Source organism: Anomaloglossus baeobatrachus, chromosome 1, assembly GCF_048569485.1.
Source record: "Anomaloglossus baeobatrachus isolate aAnoBae1 chromosome 1, aAnoBae1.hap1, whole genome shotgun sequence".
Lineage (NCBI taxonomy): Eukaryota > Metazoa > Chordata > Amphibia > Anura > Aromobatidae > Anomaloglossus > Anomaloglossus baeobatrachus.
Window position 1 is genome coordinate 450075764 of NC_134353.1, and position 23151 is coordinate 450098914.

Sequence of the window (23151 nt, forward strand, 5' to 3'; positions counted from 1 at the left end):
GGTTGCCCGAGGCCGGCTGGTTTGGCCTCCAGGTCCCCTTCGTCCCAGTGCCAGTCTGGTGTTCTGGTACCTTCTGCCCCTGCACCTGTCTCGGGTTAGTGGGACCCCGTGTTATGGAACACTGGTGGTACCCAGTCTGTGGTTTTTCCACTTCTGTCGACCTGACAGTAGCATGAACCCTGTGAGAGCTTGTTTCTCTGGGCCTGAAAATTTATACAATCTGCACTTGGTCAACTTGACCCCTGACTTCAACCTTATGGTGTAGTCATAGTGCGGTATCAATGTGACGCCCTGGGCAAGCCAGGGGTCACAGGTCATGACACCACCACACCCTACACCCCGGATAGGTACACCAAAGCTACACAAAAATCCTTGTTGTCTTCCTCCAGGGGCTGATGTCCACACCAGGGGGTGGGCCAGGCGGTTGGCTCCACCCACCGAGGAGTTCACAGCCCTGGAGGCGGGAAAACCAGGCAGATCAGTTTAGGGAGCGTGAGAGTTAAGAGTGAAGTGGTAGAGGAGCAAGAGAGAGGAGTAAAGGTGGAAGAGAAAGTGACAGTTGAGGAGGCCTGAAGTTGGTCCGGGTGTGTGGACTGAAACAGCAAGGTCGGCAGACGGCGGTGACCGTCTGCAGGAGAGGCTGCTTGGAGGTTGCCGAAAGGACCGTGGACGGGTGGTGGCCCGGCGGTACCGGAGCGGTATACGAAGAGAAGCCAGCACCATTGGCAGGGGCCTTTCGGATCCCGGCAAGGCTAGGAGTCGCCGTGAATTTGCCAAATCCGTCAGTGAAGGGGACCTCTGGGTCTCCCAGCAACCAAGTCCCGATTGAAGGCAACAGTCCAACCGTTAGAGAGAAACACCGCCACCGCCAAGGCACCAGTTTCTCAGGACCAGCGCCTGTGGGCAAAGAGGGGCTCCTCCGGCACATATCCAAGCCGGGGAGCGGGTTACCGGTGGGAACCCATCACTACCAACATAGACTTAGGTGCAGGAAAAGGGACCGTCACCGTCAACTACTGGGGAAAAGCAACAGCAGCCGTCCGTGGGAACCGTCTTTCCAGCCGTGTGTTTTACCGAGAACGGTGTCCCCGTCTCAGGCTGAGTGAGTACCACAGTGCCGTGAGGCACAGCGCTGCCCCCGCGTCCCTGCACCCCACCAAGCCCTGCACCGGCCCCGCCATCCCTCATCCCCCAACTCATCACTGGGCCCCGGGACGACCACCCCCTACCCACGGAGGAGAGAAACAACAACTTTGCTGCTCCCTGTCACTGCTCCCGGGATCCCCATACAGAGCAGTGGTGGTGTCCATACAATCACCACAACCGTGGGTGGCGTCACGGACAATAAACAATCCCAAAAACCAATCCCCTTTCACTCACGGGCGAGGAGCACCGCTCGAGTCCCCGAGATCCGGCCCATCGCTCGAGCCACCGAGCAGCAGCAGGCCGCAGCAGCAGCGGCAGCCGGACCCGAGCAGTGGGAGAGCGCAGCGTCCCCTCCTCCGCCCGCGACATCAAAACATCACAAAACTCAGAAATAAGCTCTGAAATACTCGTGGTTATTACCAAGATAAAGGTCTCTAAACAGTGCTGGTTACAGAAAGAGCTTCATTTTGTTATTCCTAGGTCTTGTAGTCTAGAACTGGGTTATGCAAGGTAAACCAAGTGAGGCCTAACACAATTTGTGCAAGAGGGTTTTCGAGAACATAACAAGTAAAGTGCTCGGAATGGAGTACCCCTATGTGGAGCTCCAACCCTGACACACATTCCTTAAAAACCCTTGGGAGAGGTGATGAGTCAATAGCAAAAATCCGGACAGGACTGGGTATTTGGTCCACCTCTAATGCTGAGTTACAAGCAAATTGTTCTTCGATTATTTTAGCCCCTGAGCTACTATCAAGAAAAGCCTTAAAAGAGACCTCGTGACCCCTACTTTTAACCTTGGCAGGTAACAAACACTGAAACACCATGTTGGAGGAAATTCCCCCAATCTCCATAGACAGTTTTCTGGATGGCTGATCTCTCAGACACCAAAGGTCCTGTATTAATAAAGTGTCCCTTTTTACCGCAGAAAAAGCAAGTACTTTCCCTTTTAGGAGCAGGGGAATCTCTCCTCACATGAGACATCCCACCAAGCTTCATGGGCTTAAGGTGGCTTTAAGGCCGCTTTAGACACTGCGATATCGGTACCGATATCGCCAGCGTGCGTACCTGCCCCCATCGGTTGTGCGACACGGGCAAATCTCTGCCCGTGTCGCACAACATCGCCTGGACCCGTCACACTACTTACCTTCCCTGCGACGTCGCTGTTACCGGCGAACCGCCTCCTTTCTAAGGGGGCGGTTCGTTCAGCGTCACATCGACGCCACACCAGCGTCACTGAACCGCCGCCCAATAGAAGCGGAGGGGCGGAGATGAGTGGGACAAACATCCCGCCCACCTCCTTCCTTCCGCATTGTGGCCGCGAGGCAGGTAAGGAGAGCTTCCTCGTTCCAGCGGTGTCACAGGGAGCGATGTGTGCTTCCGCAGGAAAGAGAAACAACTTCGTTACTGCTGCAGTAACGATATTTGAGAATGGACCGCCATGTCACCGATGAGCGATTTTGCACGTTTTTGCGATGATGCAAAATCGCTCATAGGTTTCACACGCAACGGCATCGCTAAGGCGACCGGATGTGCGTCACAAATTCCGTGACCCCAACGCGATCACTTTAGCGATGTCGTAGCGTGTAAAGCCCGCTTTACATGCTACGAGATCGCTAAAGCGATCTCGTTGGGGTCACGGATTTTGTGACTCACATCCGGCAGCTTTAGCGATGTCATTGTGTGTGACACCTATGAGCGATTTTGAATCGTCGCAAAAACGTTCAAAATCGCTCATCGGTGACATACCCCCCTCTACCCAATTATCGTTGCTACTGCAGTAACGATGTTGTTTGTCGTTCCTGCGGCAGCACACATCGCTGTGTGTGACGCCGCTGGAACGACAAACATCTCCTTACCTGCGTCCACCGGAAAAGGAGGAAGGAAGGAGGTGGGCGGGATGTTTCGACCGCTCATCTCTGCTCCTCCTTTTCTATTGGGCGGCGGTTCAGTGACGCTGCTGTGACGTTGCTGTGACGCTGAACGAACCGCCCCCTTAGTATTATGAGACCTTTGATGGAATCAGCAATCAATACAAATTACCAAGGACATAGCTGCCTCAAGAGAGAGATCTTATACATCTTATACATGGCCAACGCCTCCTTTACCCTCTCGGACATGCCTTGAAGAAACTGATTTTGAGAGTAGTGTCATTCCACAGTGCGTCCATAGACCAATACTGGAATTCAGTGCAGAAATACTCTGCCAGACTATTCCCATGGTGTACTGTATGGATCTAAGGGGTGCTTCACACATAGCGAGATCGCTATCGAGATTGCTGCTGAGTCACGGTTTTGATGATGCAGCAGTGACCTCATTAGCAATCTCGCTCTGTGTGACACTGAGCAGTGATCTGGCCCCTGCTGTGAGATCGCTGCTCGTTACACACAGCTCTGGTTCATTTTTTTGACGTTGCTCTCCCACTGTGAAGCACACATCACTGTGTGTGACAGCGAGAGAGCAACGATCTGAATGTGCAGGGAGCCGGCGTCTGGCAGCCTGCGGTAAGCTGTCACTAAGGTAAATATCGGGTAATTTACATTAGTTACTAACACCGCAGCTCTCACGCTGCCAGTGCCGGCTTCCTGCTCCCTGCATATGTAGCTGGACTACACATCGGGTAAATAAGCACAGCAGTTTGCTTATTAACCCGATGTGTACTGTGGCTAGGAGTGCAGGGAGCCAGCGCTAAGCGGTGTGCACTGGTAACAAAGGTAAATATCGGGTAACCAAGCCCTTGGTTACCCGATATTAGCGTCGCTTCCATGCGTTGCTGCTGGCTGGGGGCTGGTCACTGGTCACTGGTGTTATCTGCCTGTTTGACAGCTCACCAGCGACCATGTAGCGACGCACCAGCGATCCTGACCAGGTCATATCGCTGGTGGGATCGCTGGAGCGTCGCTAAAATGTGACGGTACCCTTAGGGGCACTTTGCACACTACGACATCGCAAACCGATGCTTGCGATGCCGTCGCAGCTGCGATATCATGGTGATAGCTGGCATAGCGAACATTATCGCTACGGCAGCTTCACATGCACTCACTTGCCCTGCAACATCGCTCTGGCCGGCGACCCGCCTCCTTATTAAGTGGGCGGTCGTGCGGCGTCACAGCAACGTCACACGGCAGGCGGCCAATAGAAACGGAGGGGCGGAGATGAGCGGGACGTAAACATCCCGCCCACCTCCTTCCTTCCGCATAGCTGGTGTGAGCCGCAGGACGCAGGTAGGAGATGTTCCTTGCTCCTGCGGCTTCACACACAGAGATGTGAGCTGCCGCAGGGGAACGTGGAACAACATCGTAACATCGGTCATTTCCAAATTATGAAAATGACCGATGCTACACCGATGATACGATTACGACGATTTTGCGCTCATTAATCGTATCAAAAAGGCTTTACACACTACGATAACGACTGCAACGCCGGATGTGCGTCACTTTCAATTTGACCCCACCGACATCGCACCTGCGATGTCGTAGTGTGCAAAGTGCCCGATATCGTAGTGTGTAAAGCCTAGATGATACGATTAACGAGCGCAAAAGCATCGTAATCGTATCATCGCTGTAGCGTCGGCGCAATCCATAATTACGCTGTCGCGACGGTCCGATGTTGTTCCTCGCTCCTGCGGCAGCACACATCACTGTGTGTGAAGTCGCAGGAGCGAGGAACATCTCCTACCTGCGTCACCGCGGCTCCCAAAGGATATGCGGAAGGAAGGAGAAGGGCGGGATGTTTACATCCCGCTCATCTCCGCCCCTCCGCTCCGATTTGCCGCTTGCCGTGTGACGTCGCAGTGATGCGCATGACCCGCCCCCTTAATAAGGAGGCGGGTCGCCGGCCAGAGCTACGTCACACGGCAGGTGAGTGCATGTGAAGCTGCCGTAGCGATAACATTCGCTACGGCAGCTATCACAATGATATCGCAGCTGCAACGGGGGCGGGGACTATCGCGTGCGCCTCTGCATTACACCCTCCTGCACATTTTTGCAAAGCCATTTTAATTAAAAAAAGTGCCGCCAGTTAGTGGAATCTAAAAAGTGGCTGTTGTACTCCATTTGTGCCCCACTTGTGCCAAACTATTTACTGCACCTTTGCATTACACCATCCTGCTCTGTTTTTAATAAGCTATAATAATAGCATAAAATGCTGCAACTTAGTGGCATACAAAAAGTGGCTGTTGTACTCCATTTCTGCCCCACTGGTGCCAAGCTATTTACAGCACCTCTGCATTACACCCTCTTTCTCTGTTTTTAATAAGCTATATTAATAGCAAAAAAAACCTGCAAGTTAGTGGCATACAAAAAGTGGGTGTTGTACTCCATTTGTGCCCACTGGTGCCAAGCTATTTCTAGCACCTCTGAATTACACCCTCCTGCTCTGTTTTTCATAAGCTACAATAATAGCAAAAAATGCTGCAACTTAGTGGCATCCAAAAAGTGGCTGTTGTACTCCATTTGTGCCCCACTGGTGCCAAGCTATTTCCAGCACCTCTGCATTACACCCTCCTGCTCTATTTTTAATAAACTATAATAATAGCAAAAAATGCTGCAACTTAGTGGCATCCAAAAAGTGGCTGTTGTACTCCATTTGTGCCCCACTGGTGCCAAATTATTTATAGCACCTCTGCATTACACCCTCCTGCTCTGTTTTTAATAAGCTATAATAATAGCAAAAAAATGCTACAACTTAGTGGCGTACAAAAAGTGGCTGTTGTACTCCATTTGTGCCCCATTGGTGCCAAACTATTTACAGCACCTCTGCATTACACCCTCCTGCTCTGTTTTTAATAAGCTATAATAATAGCAAAAAATGCTGCAACTTAGTGGCATACAAAAAGTGCCTGTTGTACTCCATTTGTGCCCCACTGGTGCCAAGCTATTTCTAGCACCTCTGCATTACACCCTCCTGCACATTTTTGCAAAGCCATTTTAATTTAAAAAAGTGCTGCCAGTTAGTGGCATCCAAAAAGTGGCTGTTGTACTCCATTTGTGCCCCACAGGTGCCAAGCTATTTACAGCACCTCTGCATTACACCATCCTGCTCTGTTTTTAATAAGCTATAATAATAGCAAAAAATGCTGCCAGGTAGTAGCATACAAAAAGTGGCTGTTGTACTCCATTTGTGCCCCACTGGTGCAAAGCTATTTCTAGCACCTCTGCATTACACCCTCCTGCTCTGTTTTTAATAAGCTATAATAATAGCAAAAAATGCTGCCAGTTAGTGGCATACAAAAAGTGTCTGTTGTACTCCATTTGTGCCCCACTGGTGCCAAGTTATATCTAGCACGTCTGCATAACACCCTCCTGCTCTGTTTTTAATAAGCTATAATAATAGAAAAAATGCTGCAACTTAGTGGCATACAAAAAGTGGCTGTTGTACTCCATTTCTGCCCCACTGGTGCCAAGCTATTTCTAGCACCTCTGCACTACACCCTCCTGCACATTTTTGCAAAGCCATTTTATTTAAAAGAGTGCTGCCAGTTATTGGCATCCAAAAAGTGGCTGTTGTACTCCATTTGTGCCCCACAGGTGCCAAGCTATTTACAGCACCTCTGCATTACACCATTCTGCTCTGTTTTTAATAAGCTATAAAAATAGCAAAAAATGCTGCCAGGTAGTAGCATAGAAAAAGTGGCTGTTGTACTCCATTTGTGCCCCACTGGTGCAAAGCTATTTCTAGCACCTCTGCATTACACCCTCCTGCACATTTTTGCAAAGCCATTTTATTTAAAAGAGTGCTGCCAGTTAGTGGCATCCAAAAAGTGGCTGTTGTACTCCATTTGTGCCCCACTGGTGCCAAGCTATTTACAGCACCTCTGCATTACACCCTCCTGCTCTGTTTTTCATAAGCTATAATAATAGCAAAAAATGCTGCAACTTAGTGGCATACAAAAAGTGCCTGTTGTACTCCATTTGTGCCCCACTGGTGCCAAGCTATTTCTAGCACCTCTGCATTACACCCTCCTGCACATTTTTGCAAAGCCATTTTAATTTAAAAAAGTGCTGCCAGTTAGTGGCATCCAAAAAGTGGCTGTTGTACTCCATTTGTGCCCCACTGGTGCCAAGCTATATCTAGCACGTCTGCATAACACCCTCCTGCTCTGTTTTTAATAAGCTATAATAATAGCAAAAAATGCTGCAACTTAGTGGCATACAAAAAGTGGCTGTTGTACTCCATTTGTGCCCCACTGGTGCCAAGCTATTTCTAGCACCTCTGCATTACACCCTCCTGCACATTTTTGCAAAGCCATTTTATTTAAAAGAGTGCTGCCAGTTAGTGGCATCCAGAAAATGGCTGTTGTACTCCATTTGTGCCCCACTGGTGCCAAGCTATTTACAGCACCTATGCATTACACCCTCCTGCTCTGTTTTTCATAAGCTATAATAATAGCAAAAAATGCTGCAACTTAGTGGCATACAAAAAGTGGCTGTTGTACTCCATTTGTGCCCCATTGGTGCCAAGTATTATTTCTAGCACCTCTGCATTACACCCTCCTGCTCTGTTTTTAATAAGCTATATTAATAGCAAAAAATGCTGCAACTTAGTGGCATACAAAAAGTGGCTGTTGTACTCCAATAGTGCCCCACTGGTGCCAAGCTATTTCTAGCACCTCTGAATTACACCCTCCTGCTCTGTTTTTCATAAGCTACAATAATAGCAAAAAATGCTGCAACTTAGTGGCATCCAAAAAGTGGCTGTTGTACTCCATTTGTGCCCCACTGGTGCCAAGCTATTTCCAGCACCTCTGCATTACACCCTCCTGCTCTATTTTTAATAAACTATAATAATAGCAAAAAATGCTGCAACTTAGTGGCATCCAAAAAGTGGCTGTTGTACTCCATTTGTGCCCCACTGGTGCCAAATTATTTATAGCACCTCTGCATTACACCCTCCTGCTCTGTTTTTAATAAGCTATAATAATAGCAAAAAAATGCTACAACTTAGTGGCGTACAAAAAGTGGCTGTTGTACTCCATTTGTGCCCCATTGGTGCCAAACTATTTACAGCACCTCTGCATTACACCCTCCTGCTCTGTTTTTAATAAGCTATAATAATAGCAAAAAATGCTGCAACTTAGTGGCATACAAAAAGTGCCTGTTGTACTCCATTTGTGCCCCACTGGTGCCAAGCTATTTCTAGCACCTCTGCATTACACCCTCCTGCACATTTTTGCAAAGCCATTTTAATTTAAAAAAGTGCTGCCAGTTAGTGGCATCCAAAAAGTGGCTGTTGTACTCCATTTGTGCCCCACAGGTGCCAAGCTATTTACAGCACCTCTGCATTACACCATCCTGCTCTGTTTTTAATAAGCTATAATAATAGCAAAAAATGCTGCCAGGTAGTAGCATACAAAAAGTGGCTGTTGTACTCCATTTGTGCCCCACTGGTGCAAAGCTATTTCTAGCACCTCTGCATTACACCCTCCTGCTCTGTTTTTAATAAGCTATAATAATAGCAAAAAATGCTGCCAGTTAGTGGCATACAAAAAGTGTCTGTTGTACTCCATTTGTGCCCCACTGGTGCCAAGTTATATCTAGCACGTCTGCATAACACCCTCCTGCTCTGTTTTTAATAAGCTATAATAATAGAAAAAATGCTGCAACTTAGTGGCATACAAAAAGTGGCTGTTGTACTCCATTTCTGCCCCACTGGTGCCAAGCTATTTCTAGCACCTCTGCACTACACCCTCCTGCACATTTTTGCAAAGCCATTTTATTTAAAAGAGTGCTGCCAGTTATTGGCATCCAAAAAGTGGCTGTTGTACTCCATTTGTGCCCCACAGGTGCCAAGCTATTTACAGCACCTCTGCATTACACCATTCTGCTCTGTTTTTAATAAGCTATAAAAATAGCAAAAAATGCTGCCAGGTAGTAGCATAGAAAAAGTGGCTGTTGTACTCCATTTGTGCCCCACTGGTGCAAAGCTATTTCTAGCACCTCTGCATTACACCCTCCTGCACATTTTTGCAAAGCCATTTTATTTAAAAGAGTGCTGCCAGTTAGTGGCATCCAAAAAGTGGCTGTTGTACTCCATTTGTGCCCCACTGGTGCCAAGCTATTTACAGCACCTCTGCATTACACCCTCCTGCTCTGTTTTTCATAAGCTATAATAATAGCAAAAAATGCTGCAACTTAGTGGCATACAAAAAGTGCCTGTTGTACTCCATTTGTGCCCCACTGGTGCCAAGCTATTTCTAGCACCTCTGCATTACACCCTCCTGCACATTTTTGCAAAGCCATTTTAATTTAAAAAAGTGCTGCCAGTTAGTGGCATCCAAAAAGTGGCTGTTGTACTCCATTTGTGCCCCACTGGTGCCAAGCTATATCTAGCACGTCTGCATAACACCCTCCTGCTCTGTTTTTAATAAGCTATAATAATAGCAAAAAATGCTGCAACTTAGTGGCATACAAAAAGTGGCTGTTGTACTCCATTTGTGCCCCACTGGTGCCAAGCTATTTCTAGCACCTCTGCATTACACCCTCCTGCACATTTTTGCAAAGCCATTTTATTTAAAAGAGTGCTGCCAGTTAGTGGCATCCAGAAAATGGCTGTTGTACTCCATTTGTGCCCCACTGGTGCCAAGCTATTTACAGCACCTATGCATTACACCCTCCTGCTCTGTTTTTCATAAGCTATAATAATAGCAAAAAATGCTGCAACTTAGTGGCATACAAAAAGTGGCTGTTGTACTCCATTTGTGCCCCATTGGTGCCAAGTATTATTTCTAGCACCTCTGCATTACACCCTCCTGCTCTGTTTTTAATAAGCTATATTAATAGCAAAAAATGCTGCAACTTAGTGGCATACAAAAAGTGGCTGTTGTACTCCAATAGTGCCCCATAGGTGCCAAGCTATTTACAGCACCTCTGCATTACACCCTCCTGATCTGTTTTTAATAAGCTATAATAATAGCAAAAAATGCTGCAACTTAGTGGCATGCAAAAAGTGCCTGTTGTACTCCATTTGTGCCCCACTGGTGCCAAGCTATTTACAGCAGCTCTGCATTACACCCTCCTGCTCTGTTTTTAATAAGCTATAATAATAGCAAAAAATGCTTCAACTTAGTGGCATACAAAAAGTGTCTGTTGTACTCCATTTGTGCCCCACTGGTGCCAAGCTATATCTAACACGTCTCCATAACACCCTCCTGCTCTGTTTTTAATAAGCTATAATAATTGCAAAAAAATGCTGCAACTTAGTGGCATGCAAAAAGTGCCTGTTTTACTCCATTTGTGCCCCACTGGTGGCAAGCTATTTACAGCACCTCTGCATTACACACTCCTGCTCTGTTTTTAATAAGCTATAATAATAGCAAAAAAATGCTGCAACTTAGTGGCATACAAAAAGTGGCTGTTGTACTCCATTTCTGCCCCACTGGTGCCAAGCTATTTACAGCACCTCTGTATTACACCCTCCTGCTCTGTTTTTCATAAGCTATAATAATAGCAAAAAATGCTGCAACTTCGTGGCATACAAAAAGTGGCTGTTGTACTCCATTTGTGCCCCACTGGTGCCAAGCTATTTCTAGCACCTCTGCATTACACCCTCCTGCTCTGTTTTTAATAAGCTATATTAATAGCAAAAAATGCTGCAACTTAGTGGCATGCAAAAAGTGCCTGTTTTACTCCATTTGTGCCCCACTGGTGGCAAGCTATTTACAGCACCTCTGCATTACACACTCCTGCTCTGTTTTTAATAAGCTATAATAATAGCAAAAAAATGCTGCAACTTAGTGGCATACAAAAAGTGGCTGTTGTACTCCATTTCTGCCCCACTGGTGCCAAGCTATTTACAGCACCTCTGTATTACACCCTCCTGCTCTGTTTTTCATAAGCTATAATAATAGCAAAAAATGCTGCAACTTCGTGGCATACAAAAAGTGGCTGTTGTACTCCATTTGTGCCCCACTGGTGCCAAGCTATTTCCAGCACGTCTGCATTACACCCTTCTGCTCTATTTTTTATAAACTATAATAATAGCAAAAAATGCTGCAACTTAGTGGCATACAAAAAGTGGCTGTTGTACTCCATTTGTGCCCCACTGGTGCTAAATTATTTATATTACCTCTGCATTACACCCTCCTGCTCTGTTTTTAATAAGCTATAATAGTAGCAAAAAACCCTACCAGTTAGTGGCATACAAAAAGTAGCTGTTGTACTTCATTTGTGCCCCACTGGTGCCAAGCTATTTTTAGCACCTCTGCATTTCACCCTCCTGCTCTGTTTTTAATAAGCTATAATAATAGCAAAAAATGCTGCAACTTCGTGGCATACAAAAAGTGGCTGTTGTACTCCATTTGTGCCCCACTGGAGCCAAGCTATTTACAAAACCTCTGTATTACACCCTCCTGCTCTGTTTTTCATAAGCTATAATAATAGCAAAAAATGCTGCAACTTCGTGGCATACAAAAAGTGGCTGTTGTACTCCATTTGTGCCCCACTGGTGCTAAATTATTTATAGCACCTCTGCATTACACCCTCCTGCTCTGTTTTTAATAAGCTATAATAATAGCAAAAAATGCTACAACTTAGTGGCATACAAAAAGTAGCTGTTGTACTCCATTTGTGCCCCATTGGTGCCAAGCTATTTACAGCACCTCTGCATTACACCCTCCTGCTCTGTTTTTAATAAGCTATAATAATAGCAAAAAATGCTGCAACTTAGTGGCATCCAAAAAGTGGCTGTTGTACTCCATTTGTGCCCCACTGGTGGCAAGCTATTTACAGCACCTCTGCATTACACCCTCCTGCTCTGTTTTTAATAAGCTACAATAATAGCAAAAAATGTTGCAACTTAGCGGCATACAAAAAGTGGCTGTTGTACTCCGTTTGTGCCCCATTGGTGCCAAGCTATTTCTAGCACCTCTGCATTACACCCTCCTGCTCTCTTTTTAATAAGCTACAGCAAAAAATTGTTAGTGTTAATGTTAACCAGTTAGTGGCATACAAAAAGTGGCTGTTGTTCTCCATTTGTGCCCCACTGGTGCCAAGCTATTTCTAGCACCTCTGCATTACACCCTCCTGCTCTGATTTTAATAGGCTATAATAATAGCAAAAAAACCTGCCAGTTAGTGGCATACAAAAAGTGGCTGTTGTACTCCATTTATGCCCCACTGGTGCCAAATTATTTCTAGCACCTCTGCATAACACCATCCTGCTCTGTTTTTAATAAGCTCTAATAATAGCAAAAAATGCTGCAACTTAGTGGCATACAAAAAGTGGCTGTTGTACTCCATTTGTGTTCCACTGGTGCCAAGCTATTTCTAGCACCTCTGCATTACACTCTCCTGCTCTGTTTTTAATAAGCTATAATAATAGCAAAAAATTCTGCATCTTAGTGGCATACAAAAAGTGGCTGTTGTACTCCATTTGTGCCCCACTGGTGCCGAGCTATTTCTAGCACCTTTGCATTACCCCCTCCTGCTCTGTTTTTAATAAGTTATAATATGAGAAAAAAAATGCTGCAACTTAGTGGCATCCAAAAAGTGTCTGTTGTACTCCATTTGTGCCCCATTAGTGCCAAGCTATTTACAGCACCTCTGCATTACACCCTCCTGCTCTGTTTTTAATAAGCTATAATAATAGCAAAAAAATGCTACAACTTAGTGGCATCCAAAAAGTGTCTGTTGTACTCCATTTGTGCCCCACTGGTGCCAAGCTATTTCTAGCACTTCTGCATTACACCCTCCTGCTCTGTTTTTAATAAGCTATAATAATAGCAAAAAATGCTGCAACTTAGTGGCATCCAAAAAGTGGCTGTTGTACTCCATTTCTGCCCCACTGGTGCCAAGCTATTTACAGCACCTCTGCATTACACCCTCCTGCTCTGTTTTTAATAAGCTATAATAATAGCAAAAAATGCTGCAACTTAGTGGCATCCAAAAAGTGGCTGTTGTACTCCATTTGTGCCCCACTTGTGGCAAGCTGTTTACAGCACCTCTGCATTACACCCTCCTGCTCATTTTTAATAAGCTATAATAATAGCAAAAAATGCTGCAAGTTAGTGGTATACAAAAAGTGCCTGTTGTACTCCATTTCTGCCCCACAGGTGCCAAGCTATTTACAGCACTTCTGCATTAAAACCTCCTGCCCTGTTTTTATTAAGCTATAATAAAAGCAAAAAAAAAACTGCCAGTTAGTGGCATACAAAAAGTGGCTGTTGTACTCCATTTGTGCCCCACTGGTGCCAAGCTTTTTCTAGCACCTCTGCATTACACCCTCCTGCTCTATTTTTCATAAGCTATAATAATAGCAAAAAATGCTGCAACTTAATGGCATACAAAAAGTGGCTGATGTACTCCATTTGTGCCCCACTGGTGCCAAATTATTTCTAGCACCTCTGCAATACACCCTCCTGCTCTCTTTTTAATAATCTATAAGAATAGCAAAAAAATGCTACAACTTAGTGGCATACAAAAAGTGGCTCATGTAATCCATTTGTGCCCCAATGGTGCCAAGCTATTTCTAGCACCTCTGTATTACACCCTCCTGCTCTCTTTTTAATAAGCTACAGCAAAAAATTGTTAGTGTTAGTGTTAACCAGTTAGTGGCATACAAAAAGTGGCTGTTCTCCATTTGTGCCCCACTGGTGCCAAGCTATTTCTAGCACCTCTGCATTACACCCTCCTGCTCTGTTTTTAATAGGCTATAATAGTAGCAAAAAAATCTGCCAGTTAGTGGCATACAAAAAGTGGCTGTTGTACTCCATTTGTGCCCCACTGGTGCCAAGCTATTTCTAGCACCTCTGCATTACACCCTCCTGCTCTGTTTTTAATAAGCTATAATAACAGCAAAAAAATGCTGCAACTTAGTGGCATACAAAAAGTGGCTGTTGTACTCCATTTGTGCCCCACTGGTGCCAAGCTATTTCTAGCACCTCTGCATTACACCCTCCTGCTCTGTTTTTAATAAGCTATAATAATAGCAAAAAATACTGCAACTTAGTGGCATCCAAAAAGTGGCTGTTGTACTCCATTTGTGCCCCACTGGTGCCAAGCTATTTACAGCACCTCTGCATTACACCCTCCTGCTCTGTTTTTAATAAGCTGTAATAATAGCAAAAAATGCTGCAACTTAGTGGCATACAAAAAGTGGCTGTTGTTCTCCATTTGTGCCCCACTGGTGCCAAGCTATTTCTAGCACCTCTGCATTACACCCTCCTGCTCTGTTTTTAATAGGCTATAATAGTAGCAAAAAAACCTGCCAGTTAGTGGCATACAAAAAGTGGCTGTTGTACTCCATTTGTGCCCCACTGGTGCCAAGCTATATCTAGCATCTCTGCATTACACCCTCCTGCTCTGTTTTTAATAAGCTATAATAATAGCAAAAAATGCTGCAACTTAGTGGCATACAAAAAGTGGCTGTTGTACTCCATTTGTGCCCCACTGATGTCAAATTATTTCTAACACCTCTGCATTACACCCTCCTGCTCTGTTTTTAATAAGCTATAATAATAGCAAAAAATGCTTCAACTTAGTGGCATACAAAAAGTGTCTGTTGTACTCCATTTGTGCCCCACTGGTGCCAAGCTATATCTAACACGTCTCCATAACACCCTCCTGCTCTGTTTTTAATAAGCTATAATAATTGCAAAAAAATGCTGCAACTTAGTGGCATGCAAAAAGTGCCTGTTTTACTCCATTTGTGCCCCACTGGTGGCAAGCTATTTACAGCACCTCTGCATTACACACTCCTGCTCTGTTTTTAATAAGCTATAATAATAGCAAAAAAATGCTGCAACTTAGTGGCATACAAAAAGTGGCTGTTGTACTCCATTTCTGCCCCACTGGTGCCAAGCTATTTACAGCACCTCTGTATTACACCCTCCTGCTCTGTTTTTCATAAGCTATAATAATAGCAAAAAATGCTGCAACTTCGTGGCATACAAAAAGTGGCTGTTGTACTCCATTTGTGCCCCACTGGTGCCAAGCTATTTCTAGCACCTCTGCATTACACCCTCCTGCTCTGTTTTTAATAAGCTATATTAATAGCAAAAAATGCTGCAACTTAGTGGCATGCAAAAAGTGCCTGTTTTACTCCATTTGTGCCCCACTGGTGGCAAGCTATTTACAGCACCTCTGCATTACACACTCCTGCTCTGTTTTTAATAAGCTATAATAATAGCAAAAAAATGCTGCAACTTAGTGGCATACAAAAAGTGGCTGTTGTACTCCATTTATGCCCCACTGGTGCCAAGCTATTTACAGCACCTCTGTATTACACCCTCCTGCTCTGTTTTTCATAAGCTATAATAATAGCAAAAAATGCTGCAACTTCGTGGCATACAAAAAGTGGCTGTTGTACTCCATTTGTGCCCCACTGGTGCCAAGCTATTTCCAGCACGTCTGCATTACACCCTTCTGCTCTATTTTTTATAAACTATAATAATAGCAAAAAATGCTGCAACTTAGTGGCATACAAAAAGTGGCTGTTGTACTCCATTTGTGCCCCACTGGTGCTAAATTATTTATATTACCTCTGCATTACACCCTCCTGCTCTGTTTTTAATAAGCTATAATAGTAGCAAAAAACCCTACCAGTTAGTGGCATACAAAAAGTAGCTGTTGTACTTCATTTGTGCCCCACTGGTGCCAAGCTATTTTTAGCACCTCTGCATTTCACCCTCCTGCTCTGTTTTTAATAAGCTATAATAATAGCAAAAAATGCTGCAACTTCGTGGCATACAAAAAGTGGCTGTTGTACTCCATTTGTGCCCCACTGGAGCCAAGCTATTTACAAAACCTCTGTATTACACCCTCCTGCTCTGTTTTTCATAAGCTATAATAATAGCAAAAAATGCTGCAACTTCGTGGCATACAAAAAGTGGCTGTTGTACTCCATTTGTGCCCCACTGGTGCTAAATTATTTATAGCACCTCTGCATTACACCCTCCTGCTCTGTTTTTAATAAGCTATAATAATAGCAAAAAATGCTACAACTTAGTGGCATACAAAAAGTAGCTGTTGTACTCCATTTGTGCCCCATTGGTGCCAAGCTATTTACAGCACCTCTGCATTACACCCTCCTGCTCTGTTTTTAATAAGCTATAATAATAGCAAAAAATGCTGCAACTTAGTGGCATCCAAAAAGTGGCTGTTGTACTCCATTTGTGCCCCACTGGTGGCAAGCTATTTACAGCACCTCTGCATTACACCCTCCTGCTCTGTTTTTAATAAGCTACAATAATAGCAAAAAATGTTGCAACTTAGCGGCATACAAAAAGTGGCTGTTGTACTCCGTTTGTGCCCCATTGGTGCCAAGCTATTTCTAGCACCTCTGCATTACACCCTCCTGCTCTCTTTTTAATAAGCTACAGCAAAAAATTGTTAGTGTTAATGTTAACCAGTTAGTGGCATACAAAAAGTGGCTGTTGTTCTCCATTTGTGCCCCACTGGTGCCAAGCTATTTCTAGCACCTCTGCATTACACCCTCCTGCTCTGATTTTAATAGGCTATAATAATAGCAAAAAAACCTGCCAGTTAGTGGCATACAAAAAGTGGCTGTTGTACTCCATTTATGCCCCACTGGTGCCAAATTATTTCTAGCACCTCTGCATAACACCATCCTGCTCTGTTTTTAATAAGCTCTAATAATAGCAAAAAATGCTGCAACTTAGTGGCATACAAAAAGTGGCTGTTGTACTCCATTTGTGTTCCACTGGTGCCAAGCTATTTCTAGCACCTCTGCATTACACTCTCCTGCTCTGTTTTTAATAAGCTATAATAATAGCAAAAAATTCTGCATCTTAGTGGCATACAAAAAGTGGCTGTTGTACTCCATTTGTGCCCCACTGGTGCCGAGCTATTTCTAGCACCTTTGCATTACCCCCTCCTGCTCTGTTTTTAATAAGTTATAATATGAGAAAAAAAATGCTGCAACTTAGTGGCATACAAAAAGTGGCTGTTGTACTCCATTTGTGTCCCAATGGTGCCAAGCTATTTACAGCACCTCTGCATTACACCTTCCTGCTCTGTTTTTAGTAAGCTATAATAGTAGCAAAAAAACCTGCCAGATAGTGGCATACAAAAAGTGGCTGTTATAATCCATTTGTGCCCCACTGGTGCCAAGTTATTTCTAGCACTTCTGCATTACACCCTCCTGCTCTGTTTTTAATAAGCTATAATAATAGCAAAAAATGCTGCAACTTAGTGGCATCCAAAAAGTGTCTGTTGTACTCCATTTGTGCCCCACTGGTGCCAAGCTATATCTAACACGTCTCCATAACACCCTCCTGCTCTGTTTTTAATAAGCTATAATAATTGCAAAAAAATGCTGCAACTTAGTGGCATGCAAAAAGTGCCTGTTTTACTCCATTTGTGCCCCACTGGTGGCAAGCTATTTACAGCACCTCTGCATTACACACTCCTGCTCTGTTTTTAATAAGCTATAATAATAGCAAAAAAATGCTGCAACTTAGTGGCATACAAAAAGTGGCTGTTGTACTCCATTTCTGCCCCACTGGTGCCAAGCTATTTACAGCACCTCTGTATTACACCCTCCTGCTCTGTTTTTCATAAGCTATAATAATAGCAAAAAATGCTGCAACTTCGTGGCATACAAAAAGTGGCTGTTGTACTCCATTTGTGCCCCACTGGTGCCAAGCTATTTCTAGCACCTCTGCATTACACCCTCCTGCTCTGTTTTTAATAAGCTATATTAATAGCAAAAAATGCTGCAACTTAGTGGCATGCAAAAAGTGCCTGTTTTACTCCATTTGTGCCCCACTGGTGGCAAGCTATTTACAGCACCTCTGCATTACACACTCCTGCTCTGTTTTTAATAAGCTATAATAATAGCAAAAAAATGCTGCAACTTAGTGGCATACAAAAAGTGGCTGTTGTACTCCATTTCTGCCCCACTGGTGCCAAGCTATTTACAGCACCTCTGTATTACACCCTCCTGCTCTGTTTTTCATAAGCTATAATAATAGCAAAAAATGCTGCAACTTCGTGGCATACAAAAAGTGGCTGTTGTACTCCATTTGTGCCCCACTGGTGCCAAGCTATTTCCAGCACGTCTGCATTACACCCTTCTGCTCTATTTTTTATAAACTATAATAATAGCAAAAAATGCTGCAACTTAGTGGCATACAAAAAGTGGCTGTTGTACTCCATTTGTGCCCCACTGGTGCTAAATTATTTATATTACCTCTGCATTACACCCTCCTGCTCTGTTTTTAATAAGCTATAATAGTAGCAAAAAACCCTACCAGTTAGTGGCATACAAAAAGTAGCTGTTGTACTTCATTTGTGCCCCACTGGTGCCAAGCTATTTTTAGCACCTCTGCATTTCACCCTCCTGCTCTGTTTTTAATAAGCTATAATAATAGCAAAAAATGCTGCAACTTCGTGGCATACAAAAAGTGGCTGTTGTACTCCATTTGTGCCCCACTGGAGCCAAGCTATTTACAAAACCTCTGTATTACACCCTCCTGCTCTGTTTTTCATAAGCTATAATAATAGCAAAAAATGCTGCAACTTCGTGGCATACAAAAAGTGGCTGTTGTACTCCATTTGTGCCCCACTGGTGCTAAATTATTTATAGCACCTCTGCATTACACCCTCCTGCTCTGTTTTTAATAAGCTATAATAATAGCAAAAAATGCTACAACTTAGTGGCATACAAAAAGTAGCTGTTGTACTCCATTTGTGCCCCATTGGTGCCAAGCTATTTACAGCACCTCTGCATTACACCCTCCTGCTCTGTTTTTAATAAGCTATAATAATAGCAAAAAATGCTGCAACTTAGTGGCATCCAAAAAGTGGCTGTTGTACTCCATTTGTGCCCCACTGGTGGCAAGCTATTTACAGCACCTCTGCATTACACCCTCCTGCTCTGTTTTTAATAAGCTACAATAATAGCAAAAAATGTTGCAACTTAGCGGCATACAAAAAGTGGCTGTTGTACTCCGTTTGTGCCCCATTGGTGCCAAGCTATTTCTAGCACCTCTGCATTACACCCTCCTGCTCTCTTTTTAATAAGCTACAGCAAAAAATTGTTAGTGTTAATGTTAACCAGTTAGTGGCATACAAAAAGTGGCTGTTGTTCTCCATTTGTGCCCCACTGGTGCCAAGCTATTTCTAGCACCTCTGCATTACACCCTCCTGCTCTGATTTTAATAGGCTATAATAATAGCAAAAAAACCTGCCAGTTAGTGGCATACAAAAAGTGGCTGTTGTACTCCATTTATGCCCCACTGGTGCCAAATTATTTCTAGCACCTCTGCATAACACCATCCTGCTCTGTTTTTAATAAGCTCTAATAATAGCAAAAAATGCTGCAACTTAGTGGCATACAAAAAGTGGCTGTTGTACTCCATTTGTGTTCCACTGGTGCCAAGCTATTTCTAGCACCTCTGCATTACACTCTCCTGCTCTGTTTTTAATAAGCTATAATAATAGCAAAAAATTCTGCATCTTAGTGGCATACAAAAAGTGGCTGTTGTACTCCATTTGTGCCCCACTGGTGCCGAGCTATTTCTAGCACCTTTGCATTACCCCCTCCTGCTCTGTTTTTAATAAGTTATAATATGAGAAAAAAAATGCTGCAACTTAGTGGCATCCAAAAAGTGTCTGTTGTACTCCATTTGTGCCCCATTAGTGCCAAGCTATTTACAGCACCTCTGCATTACACCCTCCTGCTCTGTTTTTAATAAGCTATAATAATAGCAAAAAAATGCTACAACTTAGTGGCATCCAAAAAGTGTCTGTTGTACTCCATTTGTGCCCCACTGGTGCCAAGCTATTTCTAGCACTTCTGCATTACACCCTCCTGCTCTGTTTTTAATAAGCTATAATAATAGCAAAAAATGCTGCAACTTAGTGGCATCCAAAAAGTGGCTGTTGTACTCCATTTCTGCCCCACTGGTGCCAAGCTATTTACAGCACCTCTGCATTACACCCTCCTGCTCTGTTTTTAATAAGCTATAATAATAGCAAAAAATGCTGCAACTTAGTGGCATCCAAAAAGTGGCTGTTGTACTCCATTTGTGCCCCACTTGTGGCAAGCTGTTTACAGCACCTCTGCATTACACCCTCCTGCTCATTTTTAATAAGCTATAATAATAGCAAAAAATGCTGCAAGTTAGTGGTATACAAAAAGTGCCTGTTGTACTCCATTTCTGCCCCACAGGTGCCAAGCTATTTACAGCACTTCTGCATTAAAACCTCCTGCCCTGTTTTTATTAAGCTATAATAAAAGCAAAAAAAAAACTGCCAGTTAGTGGCATACAAAAAGTGGCTGTTGTACTCCATTTGTGCCCCACTGGTGCCAAGCTTTTTCTAGCACCTCTGCATTACACCCTCCTGCTCTATTTTTCATAAGCTATAATAATAGCAAAAAATGCTGCAACTTAATGGCATACAAAAAGTGGCTGATGTACTCCATTTGTGCCCCACTGGTGCCAAATTATTTCTAGCACCTCTGCAATACACCCTCCTGCTCTCTTTTTAATAATCTATAAGAATAGCAAAAAAATGCTACAACTTAGTGGCATACAAAAAGTGGCTCATGTAATCCATTTGTGCCCCAATGGTGCCAAGCTATTTCTAGCACCTCTGTATTACACCCTCCTGCTCTCTTTTTAATAAGCTACAGCAAAAAATTGTTAGTGTTAGTGTTAACCAGTTAGTGGCATACAAAAAGTGGCTGTTCTCCATTTGTGCCCCACTGGTGCCAAGCTATTTCTAGCACCTCTGCATTACACCCTCCTGCTCTGTTTTTAATAGGCTATAATAGTAGCAAAAAAATCTGCCAGTTAGTGGCATACAAAAAGTGGCTGTTGTACTCCATTTGTGCCCCACTGGTGCCAAGCTATTTCTAGCACCTCTGCATTACACCCTCCTGCTCTGTTTTTAATAAGCTATAATAACAGCAAAAAAATGCTGCAACTTAGTGGCATACAAAAAGTGGCTGTTGTACTCCATTTGTGCCCCACTGGTGCCAAGCTATTTCTAGCACCTCTGCATTACACCCTCCTGCTCTGTTTTTAATAAGCTATAATAATAGCAAAAAATACTGCAACTTAGTGGCATCCAAAAAGTGGCTGTTGTACTCCATTTGTGCCCCACTGGTGCCAAGCTATTTACAGCACCTCTGCATTACACCCTCCTGCTCTGTTTTTAATAAGCTGTAATAATAGCAAAAAATGCTGCAACTTAGTGGCATACAAAAAGTGGCTGTTGTTCTCCATTTGTGCCCCACTGGTGCCAAGCTATTTCTAGCACCTCTGCATTACACCCTCCTGCTCTGTTTTTAATAGGCTATAATAGTAGCAAAAAAACCTGCCAGTTAGTGGCATACAAAAAGTGGCTGTTGTACTCCATTTGTGCCCCACTGGTGCCAAGCTATATCTAGCATCTCTGCATTACACCCTCCTGCTCTGTTTTTAATAAGCTATAATAATAGCAAAAAATGCTGCAACTTAGTGGCATACAAAAAGTGGCTGTTGTACTCCATTTGTGCCCCACTGATGTCAAATTATTTCTAACACCTCTGCATTACACCCTCCTGCTCTGTTTTTAATAAGCTATAATAATAGCAAAAAATGCTGCAACTTAGTGGCATACAAAAAGTGGCTGTTGTACTCCATTTGTGCCCCACTGGTGCCAAATTATTTCTAGCACCTCTGCATTACACCCTCCTGCTCTGTTTTTAATAAGCTATAATAATAGCAAAAAAATGCTACAACTTAGTGGCATACAAAAAGTGGCTGTTGTACTCCATTTGTGCCCCATTGGTGCTAAGCTATTTACAGCACCTCTGCATTACACCCTCCTGCTCTGTTTTTAATAAGCTATAATAGTAGCAAAAAAAACTGCCAGTTAGTGGCATACAAAAAGTGGCTGTTGTATACCATTTGTGCCCCACAGGTGCCAAGCTATTTCTAGCACCTCTGCATTACACCCTCCTGCTCTGTTTTTTATGCCACTCTGCATTACACCCTCCTGCTCTGTTTTTAATAAGCTATAATAATAGCAAAAAAATGCTGCAACTTAGTGGCATACAAAAAGTGGCTGTTGTACTCCATTTGTTCCCCACTGGTGCCAAATTATTTCTAGCACCTCTGCATTACACCCTCCTGCTCTGTTTTCAATAAGCTATAATAATAGCAAAAATGCTGCATCTTAGTGGCATACAAAAAGTGGCTGTTGTACTCCATTTGTGCCCCACTGGTGCCAATCTATTTCTAGCACCTCTGCATTACACCCTCCTGCTCTGTTTTTATGCCACTCTGCATTACGCCCTCCTGCTCTGTTTTTAATAAACTATAATAATAGCAAAAAATGCTGCAACTTAATGGCATCCAAAAAGTAGCTGTTGTACTCCATTTGTGCCCCACTGGTGGCAAGCTGTTTACAGCACCTCTGCATTATACCCTCCTGCTCTGTTTTTAATAAGCTATAATAATAGCAAAAAATGCTGCAACTTAGTGGCATACAAAAAGTGGCTGTTGTACTCCATTTGTGCCCCACTGGTGCCAAGCTATTTCCAGCACCTCTGCATTACACCCTCCTGCTCTGTTTTTAATAAGCTATAATAATAGCAAAAAAACCTGCCAGTTAGTGGCATACAAAAAGTGGCTGTTGTACTCCACTTGTGCCCCACTGGTGCCAAGCTATTTCTAGCACCTCTGCATTATACCCTCCTGCTCTGTTTTTCATAAGCTAAAATAATAGCAAAAAATGCTGCAACCCAGTGGCATCCAAAAAGTGGCTGTTGTACTCCATTTGTGCCCCACTGGTGCCAAGCTATTTCTAGCACCTCTGCATTACACCCTCCTGCTCTGTTTTTAATAGGCTATAATAATAGCAAAAAATGCTGCAACTTAGTGGCATACAAAAATTGTCTGTTGTACTCCATTTGTGCCCCACTGGTGCCAAACTATTTCTAGCACCTCTGCATTACACCCTCCTGCTCTGTTTTTAATAAGCTATAATAATAGCAAAAAATGCTGCAACTTAATGGCATCCAAAAAGTAGCTGTTGTACTCCATTTGTGCCCCACTGGT